General features: G+C 49.1%; 1 long non-coding RNA gene across 1 annotated transcript; it reads right to left on the reverse strand.

Annotated features, from left to right (window-relative positions):
• Positions 1-2,493: 2,493 nt before the first annotated feature.
• LOC132252430 (uncharacterized) lies at positions 2,494-7,542 on the reverse strand. The gene is made up of 2 exons (XR_009464342.1): positions 5,883-7,542; positions 2,494-3,362 (listed from the first exon to the last, which is right to left on the reverse strand). It is a non-coding gene; the product is annotated as an uncharacterized LOC132252430 (long non-coding RNA).
• Positions 7,543-14,528: the final 6,986 nt, after the last annotated feature.

A 14,528-nucleotide genomic window follows, 5' to 3' on the forward strand; every position in this document is an offset into this window, starting at 1 on the left:
TATATATCTTAAAAACAATTTCTTGTTATCCTCTACTTGGGATGCCATCCTCAGCTCCATGGTAGCTTTGGCCCGTCTAACTGCCTCCCTACAAGCGCGAGCAGAGGAGGTATACTCCTCTTTGGTGATCTCTCCCTGTTTCTACTTTTTATGTGCTCCCCTTTTGGCCTGTAGGTTGCCCTGGATTTCTCTGGTCAGCCAAGGAAGCCTCCTGGCCCCTTTCCCTCTTTTTCCTCACGTCGGGATTGTCTCCCTTTGTGCCCGAAGGATCATTTCCTTAAGGCACAGCCACCCTTCTTGGGCTCCCATCACTTCAAAACTCCTACTCTGCAGTGTGTCCTTGACTAATCGCCTGAGTTCATTGAAATCAGCTTTCCTAAAGTCTAGCACTTTCACCCTACTAGTTACCTTTAGGTAATTAAGACTACCTTTAGGTAGTTAAAGACTGCTGTTAAATCCCCCCAGTCTTCTCTTCTCCACACTTAATAAGCCCAGTTCCCTCAGCCTCTCTTCAGAAGTAATGAGCCCCAGCCCCCAAACCATTTTCATTGCCTTTTGCTGGACTCTTCAATTTGTCCACATCCTTTCTGTAGTAGGGAGCCCAAAACTGAGCACAGGACTTTAGATGTGGTCTCACCAGTGCCGAATAGAGGGGAATAATCACTTCCTTTGATCTGCTGGCAACACACCTATGAATGCAGCCCAGTTTTCCATTAACCTTCTTTGCAACAAGGGCACACTGCTGGCTCATATTCAGCTGATTGTCCACTGTAACCCTCAGGTCCTTTTGTGCAGAGCTGCTGGTTAGCCAGTTGGTCCTCAGCCTTTACTGGTATATGGGATTGTCCTGTCCTAAGTGCAGGACTTTGTACTTGTCCTTATTGAACTTCATGAGATTTCTTTTGGTCCAATCCTCCAATTTGTCAAGGTCTCTCTGAATCTTAACTCTACCCTCCAGCATATTTGCTACTCCCCTCAGCTTGATGTCATCTGCAACATGCTGAGGGTGCACTCTATGCCATATTCCAGGTTGTTGATGAAGATATTAAACAAAACGACCCAGGACTGATGCCTGGGGTGCTCTACTTGATACCAGCTGCCAACTAGACATAAGGGCCATTACTACCCTCTGAGCCTGATGCTCCAGCCAATTTTCTCTCCACCTTACAGTCCAGTCATCCAGCCCAAACTCCCTTAACTTGTTTGCGAGAATGTTGTGGGAGACCATATCAAAAACCTTGCTAAAGTCATACCACATCCATTGGCATCCACAGAGCCAGTCATTTCATCATAGAAGGCAATCCCTTGGTGAATCCATGCTGACTGCTCCTAGCCAACTTCTTCTCCTCCAAGTGCTTAGAAATGGATTCCTTGAGGATCTGCTCCATGATTTTTCCAGGGACTGAGGTGAAGCTGACAGGTCTCTAGTTCCCTGGAACCTCCTTCTTCCCTTTCTTAAAGATGGGCACTATATTTGCACTTTACCAATTGTCTGGGACCTCTCCCAATCACCACGAATTTTCAAAGATAATGGTCAGCAGCTCTGCAATCACATCAGCCAACTCCCTCAGCATCCTTGGGTGTATTGCATCTGGCCCCATGGACTTGTAAATGTCTAGCTTTTCTAAATAGTCCATAACCTGTTCTTTCAGCACTGTCAGCTGCTCACCTCCTTGCCAAACTCTGCTGCCCAGTGAAGTAGTCTAGGAGCTGACCTTCCCTGTGAAGAAGGAAGTAAAAAAGGCATTGAGTATTTCAGCCTTTTCTGCATCATCTGTCACTAGGTTGCCTCCCTCATTCAGTAAGGGATCAACACTTTCCCCGATTTTCCTCTTATTGCTGACTTAAGGGCACATCTCCATGCCCTGTAGTGTGGCCTTTCACTAGCTCTGAAGTCCCCTCCTTAATCACTGAACACTGACTCCGTTGAAATACTCAGCCACCCTTCTTCACTTGGCCAGCTTCAGTTTCTTTGTCTTCCCAAGCGCTTGGGCTTCCAGACCTAGGGCCTGAGCAGAATGCCGCTACCATTGTACTTCTGAAGAGGTGAGATCACACCATCCCTATCCAGAGATGCAGACTGCATCCTAATTCATTTCAGGATCTAATTTGGCCTTGCCCACCATTGTTTCTAAACCTTTCTTGAATATTCTCCATCCTGGCTTAAGGCTGGTACCTTTCTCCTCTACTCCCTATCCTGTTAAATACTTTTAGTGTTAGAACCTGAGCTTTCTCCTCTGGAGCTACCCACCACTTTGCAGTCACAATTAGCTTCTTGATTGTGTTTTGCAGCCTGTGCCAAGCTCTCTGCTGTCAAAGCGAATGGTGTCTGAACTAGCTAGTTTAAGTATGGCATGTGTATGTTTACAATACCCGATATGAACAGGATTCTTGGGTTGATCAAAAAGACATGTTCAGTCCTGCTTTCCGTACCTGTGTTCGTCTCATCTGCCACGACTTGATGGGAGTAAACAAAAGTAACATTAACAGGTGAAAGCTTCCAGTTTTTAATGATGACTACAACATGCTGCTCCCTGCACTGCTGCTGTCTCTTGCAGCTGTCATGGGTTCAGGCCCCTGCTGGTACAATGCATTGGCACAATCTGTTACACTTTGTTAGGGTTTGGAAAGCCCCAAACTACAACTCATCCTGCCCTCCACCGAAAAAAGGAAAGGAACAGCTGCTCACTGTCTCACTGCTGCGTATGGCTGTTAGTAATCTTCCCTCTTCCCTCACCCCTCCCAGGGATGAGGCGAGCTCTCAAAGGAGATACAGTTGCCCGGGCCATTGCATAAGCATCCAGCCCCTTTCTCATGGCATTCAAAGTCTCTTATTTTGACATCGGGTACCTGTCCTGGAGATCACCATGCTGACTTTGCTCCTGGCGTTCCACAGGCACCACCGTCCGTCGTCTTGGAGGGAAAATTTATCTTCTTTCCCCAACCTGCACCTCCGCGGAGGATAACTGCTTGTTGCTTCAGCTTGTTCTCAGCTGCAGTTCATTCAGTTTCTGATTCCTTTATACAAGGTCTTTAAGTGGCAATTAATGCCCTCCTGGCTGGCCCCACCGCCGGTCCGGAAGTCCTTAATTAGCAATCAACAAGTCTGCTACTCAGCTACAGCACCAAGCTGCGTGTTCTTAATGGGCAATTAAACCGTCTCGGGCAGCTCTGTCACAGGGCCACTGGCTCCCTGTTACACACCTCTCTCTTTAGTCGGAGTGCCCTTGTTGATCTTCCCATCAGCAGCATCTCTTCATGTTCTCTTTGCCCACTTCCTGATCTTTTCTGTACCTCATCATCATTAGTTGTATATTAGGACAAAAAATCTGCTCTGACGTTCTTCATTCCTGCTCGATATTCTACTGAAAAATGGAAAGGCTGTAATGCAAGAGGCCATTGCATTATCCGCGAGTTATCAGTCTTTGCAGCTTGTAACCATTTCAAGGGTGCGTAATCTGTAATCAGCACAAATTTCCAACCTAATAAATAGTACCTAAACAGTTCGATTCCCCACTGGATGGCCAGGTATTCACGTTCTATTGTTGAATATCTGGTCTCTGCCTTCAAGAATTTTTTGCTTGCATATGCTATGGGTCGTTCTTCTCCCTGCCACTTTTGAAACAGCACTGCCTCCATAGCACACCCTGAGGCATCTGTATGTAGGAAAAATGGTTCCTGAAACCAGGGCATGTATAGGATGGGTGTCCTGCAGAGAGATTGTTTGGTCTCCTCAAAAGCTCTTACTGCGGGTTCCAACCAATTTAACAGTCAAGGTTTTCCCTTCATCATGTTTGTAAGTGGGGCCATGATCTCTGAAAAATGTTTGATGAACCTTCTATAATAACCTGTGAACCCTAAGAATGACCTAAGTTGCCTTATGGTCTTGGTTAACCTGTAGGCTTTTATGGCTTCTACTTTATCTGCCAGGGGCTTTATCTGGCTCTGTCCTATTTGAAAATCTAGGTATTTGGTCTCCTCCTGCCTCAAGCTACACTTCTTAGGGTTTGCTGTCAGCCCTGCCTTTCTTAGTTCTTGCAGGACTGCCCGCAAATGCTGGCAATGTTGTCCCCAGGTCTGTGAAAATATTATAATATCATCAATATATGCCGAGGTGTAATTTTGATGGATAAGACGTTGGTCTTATCCCTCAAACGTTGGAACGAGGCTGCCGCCCCGTGAAGGCCAAACAGCATGCGTTTAAATTGAAATAAACCCTATGGCATCCCAAAGGCAGTCTTTTCTTTATCCCTATCATTCATGGGTATTTGCTAGTAACCCTTTGTTAGGCCCAAGTTTTCTATATATTTGGCCTGCCTGATCTTCTCCAAGATTTCTTCTATCTGGGGCATAGGGAAGGCGTCAAAAGTCGCCACTTCATTTACCTTTCTAAAATCTACACAAACTCATATGGTGCCATCCGCCTTTGGTGCTATCACCAGTGGGCTCTGCCATGGGCTCTGGGACTCCGCTATGATTCCTGCCTCTGACATCTGGGTGATTTCACACCTCACAGTTTCCCATAAATACTGAGGTAGCCTCCTTCTGTGGTCTCTTATCACACAGCCCTCGGAGGTCCTAATAATGTACACTACCCCCTTAGCTTTCCCAGGCTTGGCTTGGGACACGTCAGGGAATTCCCATATTAGTTGCATTAATTCCTGTTGACAGTTTATCACCTATCTGGGGTTCTCCTGGCTCCAATTCAACTATTCTGGGGTCCCCTACTTCATCCAGATCCCCTACATCTTCCTTCATCAACCATGCCTCTCTACCTTTCCATTTCTTTAACAGGTTAATGTGATAGTTCTGCTTCCTCCTCACCAGTTTTGTCCTAAGGACCTCGTAATTCACAGGCCCCAACCTGGAACGGGTCTTGCCACTGGGACAGTAATTTATGGCTGTTGTCTGTCAACAACACTAAAACTCAATCCCCTACTTGAAGATTCCTCTCCTGGGTATCATAGTTTAGTTTTTGTCTTTGTTGTCTCAGTCCCAGATTCTCTTGGGCCACCTCCCGAACCCTCTCTAAGTGTTCTTGAAAATCTTGCACAAACTGGGGCTGTTCCATTCTTTCAGGGTGCCCCTCAGACCATCCCTCACATATAATATCAAGTAGCCCCCTCAGCTTATGTCCATAGACTAATTCAAATGGGGTGCAACCCGTGGAGGCCTGTGGAGTTTGTCTGACAGCAAACAATAGTGGGGGTAACAGAGACTCCCACTTTCCCAGATGTCTCTGAATGCATGCCCAGAGTGTACCCTTCAATGTTCTATTAAATCTCTCTGTTAATCTGTCCATCAGGGATGATAGACGGAGGTTTTGAGCTGTTTTATCCTGAGAATCTTACACACTCCCCTCAGTACTCCTGACATGAATGTCTTTCCTTGATCTGTTAGAATTTCCCAGGAATCCCCACTCTAGATACCCATTTTATTAATTCCTCTGCTACCTTCAGTGCTGTAACATTTCTCAACAGTATCACTTCTGGGAAATGCATAGCATAATCTATCATAACCAGCACATATTGATACTCTGCTGCACTCTTTGGGAAGGGTCCTGCAATATCCAAGGTGATCCTTTCAAAGGGACACTTTGCCTGGGGCATTGGCATCAATGGGACTCGCGTAGGTTTATAACTTGATACCCTCTGACACGCTGAGCATTCCTTACAATATTTCTCCAGTAGCTTATAGATACCAGGCAAAAAAACCCTTTATTTCAATCATGTCTCTGTCTTATCCTGGCCCAAATGGCCTCCCATGGGCAATGTGTGAGCTATTTCCAACAACCGTGACCAATATGGCCTCAGGACCAAGTTCTGTGCCACCTCCTCTCCTCCCTTGCCTTTGTCCACCCAATACAAAATTCTGTTTCTTACCTCAAACTGGGGTAGCACCTCTGCCAACTCAGGTCTAAGTACATCTTCCTCCCTAGGTTTTCTTCATAGATGTTCTGAAACAACAGCTTCTGCTCTTGGTATTCTCTGAAGTGTCCTCCTCCTATTATCTCCTCCAAATCTATTCCTATGTCTTCGGCCCCATCCATTTCTAGTGCTGAAACCTTGGCCCCAGCCAAGACTCCTTCAACCTGCCTCACATAATCTTGGGTGCTAAGTTCCCCCATTGCTTTTGTGACCTCTTTTAAACCTCTTTTAAATGAGGCCAGTCAGTTCCCAACAGCATAGGACAAGGAAGCGACTCGTCCAGGCCCGCTGTGATTTCTTCTGTTTGGTTTAATATCATTATCCTCAATCTCTTCCTCTGACAGGTGTATGAGGCTCCATAAATACAGACCATATTTACTGGGGTCATCAATTCTCCCATCACTGGTGTCACTAAATCTGCCCTTAACATTGTTTGGGTGCATCCCATATCAACAATAGCGAGCACTACTAAGACCCCCTATTTTCACTTCCACAATAGGCTTAGCCTTGAGCTGTGGCCCTTTGTGCCTCCTGAAACTGCAGTCCATCTGCTCTTTGTGAGGAAACTCGTAGGTCCCTTCATTCCCTCCTTCTTTGTTACAGTACCTCGCTATGTGCCCCCTCTCTCCACACCTAAAACACACCACTTCCCTTGTGTCCCAGCTTCTTGTTTCTTTAGCGCTTAGCCTGCCTCCCTCATTCCACCACCCTCTATACCGACTTTCAGCTGGGGCTGGGGGTCCTGTATTCCCCATCCTCTCTGTGGCAAAGTGGGCTTTTCTCAGGCCAGCCATTGCTGGCCTCCCACCTGCCTCCGGGCACTCTGCCCGCCTGTCTCACCCGCCATGACTTGCTGGAAAATTAATAAGCTGTTAAATAGGGTGGGAGGATGCCCATTTTTTTGCCTCGATGCCAGGGGGCGCTATCTGCAGCTCCATTCCTCCCCTACACCACAGCCCAAACCTCGCAGATGGCATTCAGATGTTAACAGTCACCCCAGCCTCACACTAGGCTCCAGAATTCTCCTGGCAGGACCCTCCGTTAATCCCTCTGTTCCGGTGGCCTACGCCGCCTTCATCTGGGCTGCCAAGCTCCTTGTAGCTGGCTCCCCTCTTGAGCATGGTCCCCACTCAGGACCTTCGGCCATACACAGGCCCTGGCCTCACCTCAAAGGCCAGGCGGGGTCCCAGGCCCATGAACCTGGGTGCCCCTCGCGGTGGGTGCCTAGCCCTTTTAACCTTCTTGGTCCTGGCCCCAGCATGGGCCAGTCGAGGGGGCACTCTACCTCCAGCCTCACTAGCCCCACACTCTCTCCAGGTCCCCTTTCCTGGATGTGGGGAGCTGGGGTACCTCACACCATGACTGGTGCCCCAGGGTCTCACAGGGGACTCTCACTCCCCCCCGGGGCAGCAGGTCGTGGTGCTACTATGGATGTTACATTTGACCCACACTCTGCCTCCCAGCAATGGAGGACTTACCAGGGTCAGGACCTGCCTCTCTCACTCTGGAACTGAGCCCCGTTCACTCCGCCCATGGCCCAAATCTCAGTCTCAGGCATCTGGAGACTCACCTGGGCTTACTCCCCTTACTTGGGGCTCCACTTTACCCCCCTCACTTGGGGCTCCAGATCTCTGCCCCTTACTAGGGGCTACTGATCTCGACCCCCTTCACTGGGGCTACCCCCTCACTGGGACTCCACAACTCTGCCCCTCACTTGGGGCTACCACATCGCCCCTTACTTGGGGCTACTGATCTCGATCCCCTTCACTGGGGCTCCAGGGTAGTGGGGTTTGCTCCCTGATGGGCTCAGGTGGCCATAGCTGTGCCTGGCCCCAACTCTCCCTCTGGGGGTCTCGCACCCCTGCAGGGCTGAGGCAGCCTTGGCTGTACCTGGCCCCACTTTCCCCCTCAGGGTCTCAAACCCCTGCAGGGCTCAGGCAGCCTTGGCCATACCTGGCCCCAACTCTCTCTCACAGGGTCTCGCACCCCCACAGGGCTCAGGCGGCCTCGGCTGTACCTGGCCCCCACTCTCCTCCTTGGGGCTTGCACCCCCGCAACTACCTCCGATGGAATGCAAACCCACCCAAAGGTGAGGGCTAGGGTTAAGGCGTCCCTACCCGCCTTCCACCAGGGTGATAACTGGCCTGGCATTTCCTGGGGGCTTCCGCACCACTGAGAGCCCCACCAGGCCACCCACTCCCAGCAGGGTACAGTTTTAGGTCATGGCCAGAACTAGGAGCCTCCTATCCATCCCCTACAGTTCTTCCCTTACCTCCAGATGATACCAGCTGCCCTGCAGCCAGGCGATGTTGTTGCCTGACCTCCAGCAGCAAAACTGCCCTGTTTATATGGGCAGCCCTAGGTCCAAAATGGCTGCCCTCATCAGGCGCCTGTCGGCTGCTAGCTTCAGGCCCTTAAAATGGCAGGCACCTACAGTGCCCTGCCACACTCACCCTCTGTGCTGGTTCGTGGTCTAACTCAGTGTTGGTATAATCTTCCGCCACCCTGAAGGTCTCTGTTAGGGACCGGGGCTGATGCCGTTTCACCCATTTCTGGATGTTTACTTCCAGGTCCCTCACAAACTGCTTCAGCACTACTAAGTCGACTACCTCTTCAGCAGTTTTACCATCAAGCTGTATCCACTGTGTGGATGCGTCCCTTAAAATCTGTTAGCTAATACCCTGGGCCATGATTCTTCTGTTTTTTTCCTTGCCCTAAATTTCTGCCTGTAAGTTTTTGGGGAAATTTCTAACCTATATAGTATGGATTTTTTCACCTTCCCATAACACCTTGCTTCTTCCCATGATAGGGCTCTATATGCCGCCTGTGCTGGCCCAGTCAATAAGGGACCTAACTGCACTGCCTGCTCCTTTCTGTCCCATCCTGCCGCTATCACAGCTCTCTCAAAGCCTTCCAGGAATGCCTCTACGTCATCAGACGCTGTTATTTTTGGCAGCCTGGTCTCCTCCACCCCTGTGTGAATCGCTATGGATCAGGCCTCTAGCCTCTCACTAAGCTCCTGCTGTCATGATAGTAACATTATCCTGGCCTCTGCCTCTTGAGCCTACACCTGCACCCACACTAGCTCTTCCATTTGGGCCTGTTGCCCCTGTAATATTCTAACCGTGAGGGTATGAGCCTGCTGCCAGTCCGCCAGCGGCTGCAGATCTATGTTCATTGCCTCCATTCCAATTTCAGGTTTCCCAGCCAATGCACCAAAACTTTGTGAGCAGGATTCCTTGGTTGATCAAAAAGACATGTTCAGTCCTGCTTCCCATACCTGCGTTCGTCTCGCCTGCCGCAACTTGATCGGAGTAAACAAAGGTAACACTAACAGGTGAAAGCTTCCAGTTTTTAATGACTACAACATGCTGCTCCCTGCACTGCTGCTGTCTCTTGCAGCTGTCATGGGTTCAGGCCCCTGCTGGTACAATGCATTGGTACAATCTTTTACACTTTGTTAGGGTTTGGAAAGCCCCGAACTGCAACTCGTCCTGCCCTCTACTGAAAAAAGGAAAGGAACAGCTGCTCACCATCTCACTGTCAAGTATGGCTGTTTGTAATCTTCCTTCTTCCCTCACCCCTCCCAGGGATAAGATGAGTTCTCAAATGAGATACAGTTGCCTAGGCCATTGCATAAGCATCCAGCCCCTTTCTCATGGCATTCAAAGTCTCTTATTTTGATATTGGGTACCTGTCCTGGGGATAGCTATGCTGACTTTGCCCCTGGCATTCCACAGGCACCACCGTCCGTCGTCTTGGAGGGAAAACTTCTCTTCTTTCCCCAGCCTGTGCTCTGCGCAGGAAAACTGCTTGTTGCTCCAGCTTGTTCCCAGCCTCAGCTCCAGTTCCCCTTCCAGGGGACCTCCTCATTCAGTTTCTGATTCCTTTATACAAGGTCTTTAAGTGGCAATTAACACCTTCCCAGCTGGCCCCACCACTGGGCAGGAAGTCCTTAATTAGAAATCAACAAGTCTACTAGTAGGCTCCAGTGCTGTGCTGCGCATTCTTAATGGGCAATTAACCAATCTCGGGCAGCTCCATAACGGGACCACCACGGGTTACACCTGACTAGTCTCCCCGGACCTTTTTCCCTGATTTATTCTAACATCCAAACTCATTATACCCCGCAGAGGAGTTAACAAGTTGACCAAGGCAAAACTTCAAGAGAGATACAGGAGGTCATGAATAAAGAAACCCTAGAAAGAACTAGAAGTGGGTAGCTTTGCCTGAGATTTATGTTTGCTGTTACTTAAGAATGAAGGGAAACTTTGGGAAGAGTGGCAGTGGAATTAATTTTGAAGGGTAAACACACATATGTATATGCATACATGTGTGCACACATGATCATGCACCTGTTCTGTGTTAAGAGCAGGACTCATCCATCCTTTCCTCTTAGTGTCAGGGTGATACATTGCTCTTAGCACTGGAGGAGCAGTGTGTTCATAAATAAATAAAACCAAGAGCAAATCTTTGACAACAACATTGGTTCTAATGTTCAAGGCATTAAGTGAGCTGCTTCTGGGCTCATAAAAACTATGTCAGAGCCTGACTCCTTTCTTTGTAAAATTTTCTGGGATATCTTTTATATATCAGAAAAAAATGTGTTCTATGCAGTTCTGCTATAATAGCATATCAGTAATGATGCTCCACTGGACTCCACTTAGTGGGATGTCATACCTAGTGAATGCAAGTCATTATGAGTGTCAGTGGCTGCATCTGCATGAGATGCTATTGCACAGTGGTTACCGCACATTTATTTAGTATTTGTATAAGCAACTACTAAATAAATGCACAGTAACCAGAGTTACTATGCAGTAGTGCTGGTGAATGTCTTTTAAGTGATGATACTGTGCAGTAGCTTAATAATCGCATATTAGTACTGTCCATGCTGGAATGCACTACTGTGCAGTATTATTCAGCTACTGTGCACTCAGCGTCTCATGTAGATGTACCCAGGGATGATTACAGCAAATTGTTGTCTTAAATATGCAGTTTTATTGATAGAGAAGCTTGTTATTTTGGTATTTATTCCCCTTTGAAGCTCTAGCAATTTCTCTCTCCTCTTTTTTATCTTTCTGCTTTCTACTGTCCCTTATCTTTTTTGTGGCTAGCATTAATTATATTTTTTTCTTCTCATTTTCCCCTACCTGACTCTGATTCATCTTCTTGTTTAACAAGTGTAGTTACATTGCTATCAGTAGGAGTTACTGTAGATTTACATCAGTGTAAGTGGAAGGAGAGTCAGGCCCATCTGGTCTGTTAATATTAAAAAATATTAAATCTGCAGATAAACTTTTGAGTAAAGGCATTAGCAGCATACTGCTCAAAATGACCAACCTTCTGGGATCCAAATCCAGGGCATAGCCCCAGAGGTCTGCTTCATAAATATCTGGAACCACTTATACCACTTTCATTTCTAGGAAGTGTAATCATTTTAGTCCAGTGCAGTGGGTGGCCATTTCCATGGCTGGAAATGGTATGGCCATTTTCATGTGGTGCTGTGCTTGGTTAATTACCTCCATGCCATTGGAAATATCTAGGACAGCTGCTTTCAATCAACACTGCAGTCTGGGCAAATTTGAGGTAGAAGCTAACTAGCCTGGGCATACTGCTATGTGAATGTGGCCATGCTGCATCTGGTCCAGGAAGTGCTTCTTGCAGTGATAGGCAGTGTTGTACTGCATCCTCTCAGCAGATGTAGCAGGACACTGCCTGGCACCCTGGTAACATTCAGGGACTGAGGCAATTCAGGACTGGGTTTTAAAATCTAGGCAAAAGCCCCATTTCAGGGAATCATGAGGGAGACCAGGGCACAGCCCTGGAATCTAGACTGTTGCAGAAAATTCAGGATGGCTGGTTGCTGTGGCATCATTTAGTCCTCCAAACTCACCCTGGAAAGTCAGCAACAACAGTGGAACCTGGTGAGCAAGACTCAAACACATGTCTCTTTCAAGTGTATAGTGGTAGAAGTTATAATTTAGAGACATTCTCTTAATTAGAAGACTAGAGGACTTGGGAATTGGGAGATGGTCCCACAGTTAAGGGAGTTAGAGAGAGAGAGAGAGCAAGCATCTGCAGAGGTTGCCTACTCACCCACAAATAAAGTTCATTGTTTAGTTCTTCTCATTCATGTATACTTGTGTTTACTGAACCTGATGATCACTATGAAGTGGATTCATTTACAGCTTTGCAACCGTGTGAAAGTGAATAGAAAATAAAAACTAATCCATGAGGTGCCTCCTCATCACCTGCAGGCACCTTTTGCTTTAACTGACGTGTGTGATTGCAGCTGAGTGATTGATTTCACTTTCAGTATCCAGGGAGCTCTTTGAAGAGCATATTACACTGGCACACAATTAAAATGTTTACTTGAAAGGCTTCAATACCTGAACTCCATTTATGTTGGCAGAAAGTGGGTGTGCTGTTCAGACCTTCATTCATAGTGGATTGCTTCTCCTGGGACACTGTCCAGGAATAGCCCCACTATAATGCACCATGAACAGGTCCAGGGAGGTGTTGCTTCCCCTCTATGCAGCACTGGTCAGGCTGCAGCTAGAGTATTGTGTCCAATTCTGGGCACTGCAATTCAAGAAGGATGTGGACAACCTTGACAGGGTCCAGAGAAGGGCCACTTGTATGGTTAGAGGTCTGCAGGGAAGACCCTATGAGGAAAGGCTGAGGGACCTGGACCTTTTCAGCCTCCACAAGAGAAGGCTGAGGAGGGATCTTATGGCAGTATACAAATTCACCAGGGGGGTGGGCAGCAGGGGATAGGAGATGCTTTGTTTACCAGAGCACCCCTTGACATAACCAGAAACAATGGCCACAAGCTGATAGAGAGTAGATTTAGGTTGGACATCAGAAAGAACTTCTTCATAGTTAGGGTTGCCAGAATCTGGAATGGGCTTCCAAGGCGCCTTAACCCCTTGCCCCCACCACCGGGTGGGTAACCCCAGTGTTTGAGGGGCCCAGAGGGCAGACCCTGGGAGAAAGTGAGGGGCTTGAAACCCGACCCGGACAAGAGAGTACCCTCGACTGGCCCATGCTGGGGCCAGGACCAGGAGGATCAAAAGGGCCAGGGGCCCACCGCAAGGGACGCCCAAGAGCCAGGAGACTGGGGTCCCGACTGGCCTGGAGATGGGCCAGGGCTAGTAGCCAAAGGTACCGGGGGGGACCACGCCCGAGAGGGGAAAATGGCTTAGGAGGGCTAAGTAGCCTGGATGAAGGCGGAGAGGCTGCCCGACTGGAGGGATCATGGATGGGTCCTGTAGGATGATTCTGGGGCCCAGCGAGGGGGCCGGTGACTAGGTGAACACCAAGATGCCATCTGCGAGGCTTGGGCTGAGGTATTGGGGAGGATAGGAGCCGCAGAGAGCGCCCCTGGCATCGGGGCACAAAAATGGGCAGCCTCCCGCTTGAGTGACATCTTTAAATTAATCAATTAACACCAAGGCATGGCGGGCGAGAAGGCGGGCGGTTGCCCCCAAGGACAGGTGAGCAGGCCACGGAGTTCGGCCCTGAGGAGGCCCCCTGTCACAGGGTCCATGGACCACATAGTGAGTTTTGGGGATCTGTCATGGGCCACTGCCTAGAGCCCATGCCAGGGCTGCCCTGTGGCTCCTCCCTGCTGCTGCCACCACCAGCACCACCTCTGGGCTGCTATGGGCTTCTGCACTCAGCGAAGCAGCAGCAGTGGCAAGGAGACACAGGGCAGTCCTGGCATGGGCTCTGGGCAGCAGCACCAAAAAGGGTCCAGCAGCAGCAAGGGGGAGGTGGCCGTGCTCACTACCAGGTCTTGTTTTATTCTCATGCCCAGCAGCAGCTCCTGCCCACCTGCCACCACTGCTGCTCATCATTGTTGGGATGGATGGGTCCAGAATGGGCACTGCAGGGGCCCTGACCCCCTGCATAGGACAGGTCAGGGCTGGGGCCAGGGCCGTGAGCTCAGCCTAGGACACAGGCCCTCCCTGCATGGGTCCTGGCCAGTCTCCATGGGGCTGGGGCTGGTGGTGGCAGCAGCTGGAAGGAGCTGCTGTTGACAGGGCTGCCAGGAAATAGAGTCTGGCCACACATCCACCTCAGCTTTGCTGCATCCCTGGGGGTGGAGGGACATGCCACAGGCCGGATGGCACCTGAGCCAGGTGGGACCCAGGGACCTGCCATGGGCCAGAAAAAGTCCCTCCACAGGCTATATTTTTCCCGCCCTGCCTTAGGAGCTCATTTCCAGTTGGTCACCAACCAAATCCCATCAATATGGTTTAATGCTATGAGGAAGGCTAACTTCTGGCTGATGAGGTGTTATTTATCCTTACAACCTTTTGACTTCCCTATACACCATTGCCTGGGGTCAGTGCATGTGAATGCAAATCTCTTCTCCTGAGAAGCAAGGGGGGGATAAAGGAATGGAAGTGTGTTCCATTCTTGTGGGATGGGGGTGGATGTGTAGCAGGCTGCAGGTGGTAAGAAAGTGATTACAGATCTTCCTAGGAGGACTGAGCCAGCTGATAAGGATAATTGGCTGGTCCAGAGGAAGTTAAAAGCTCCCAGGGGAGAGAGAGGGAAGGCTGTGAGGATAGAAGCTGCAGCAGTAAGCCATGG

This window comes from Alligator mississippiensis, chromosome 9 (assembly GCF_030867095.1).
Source record: "Alligator mississippiensis isolate rAllMis1 chromosome 9, rAllMis1, whole genome shotgun sequence".
In the NCBI taxonomy this organism is placed as follows: domain Eukaryota; kingdom Metazoa; phylum Chordata; order Crocodylia; family Alligatoridae; genus Alligator; species Alligator mississippiensis.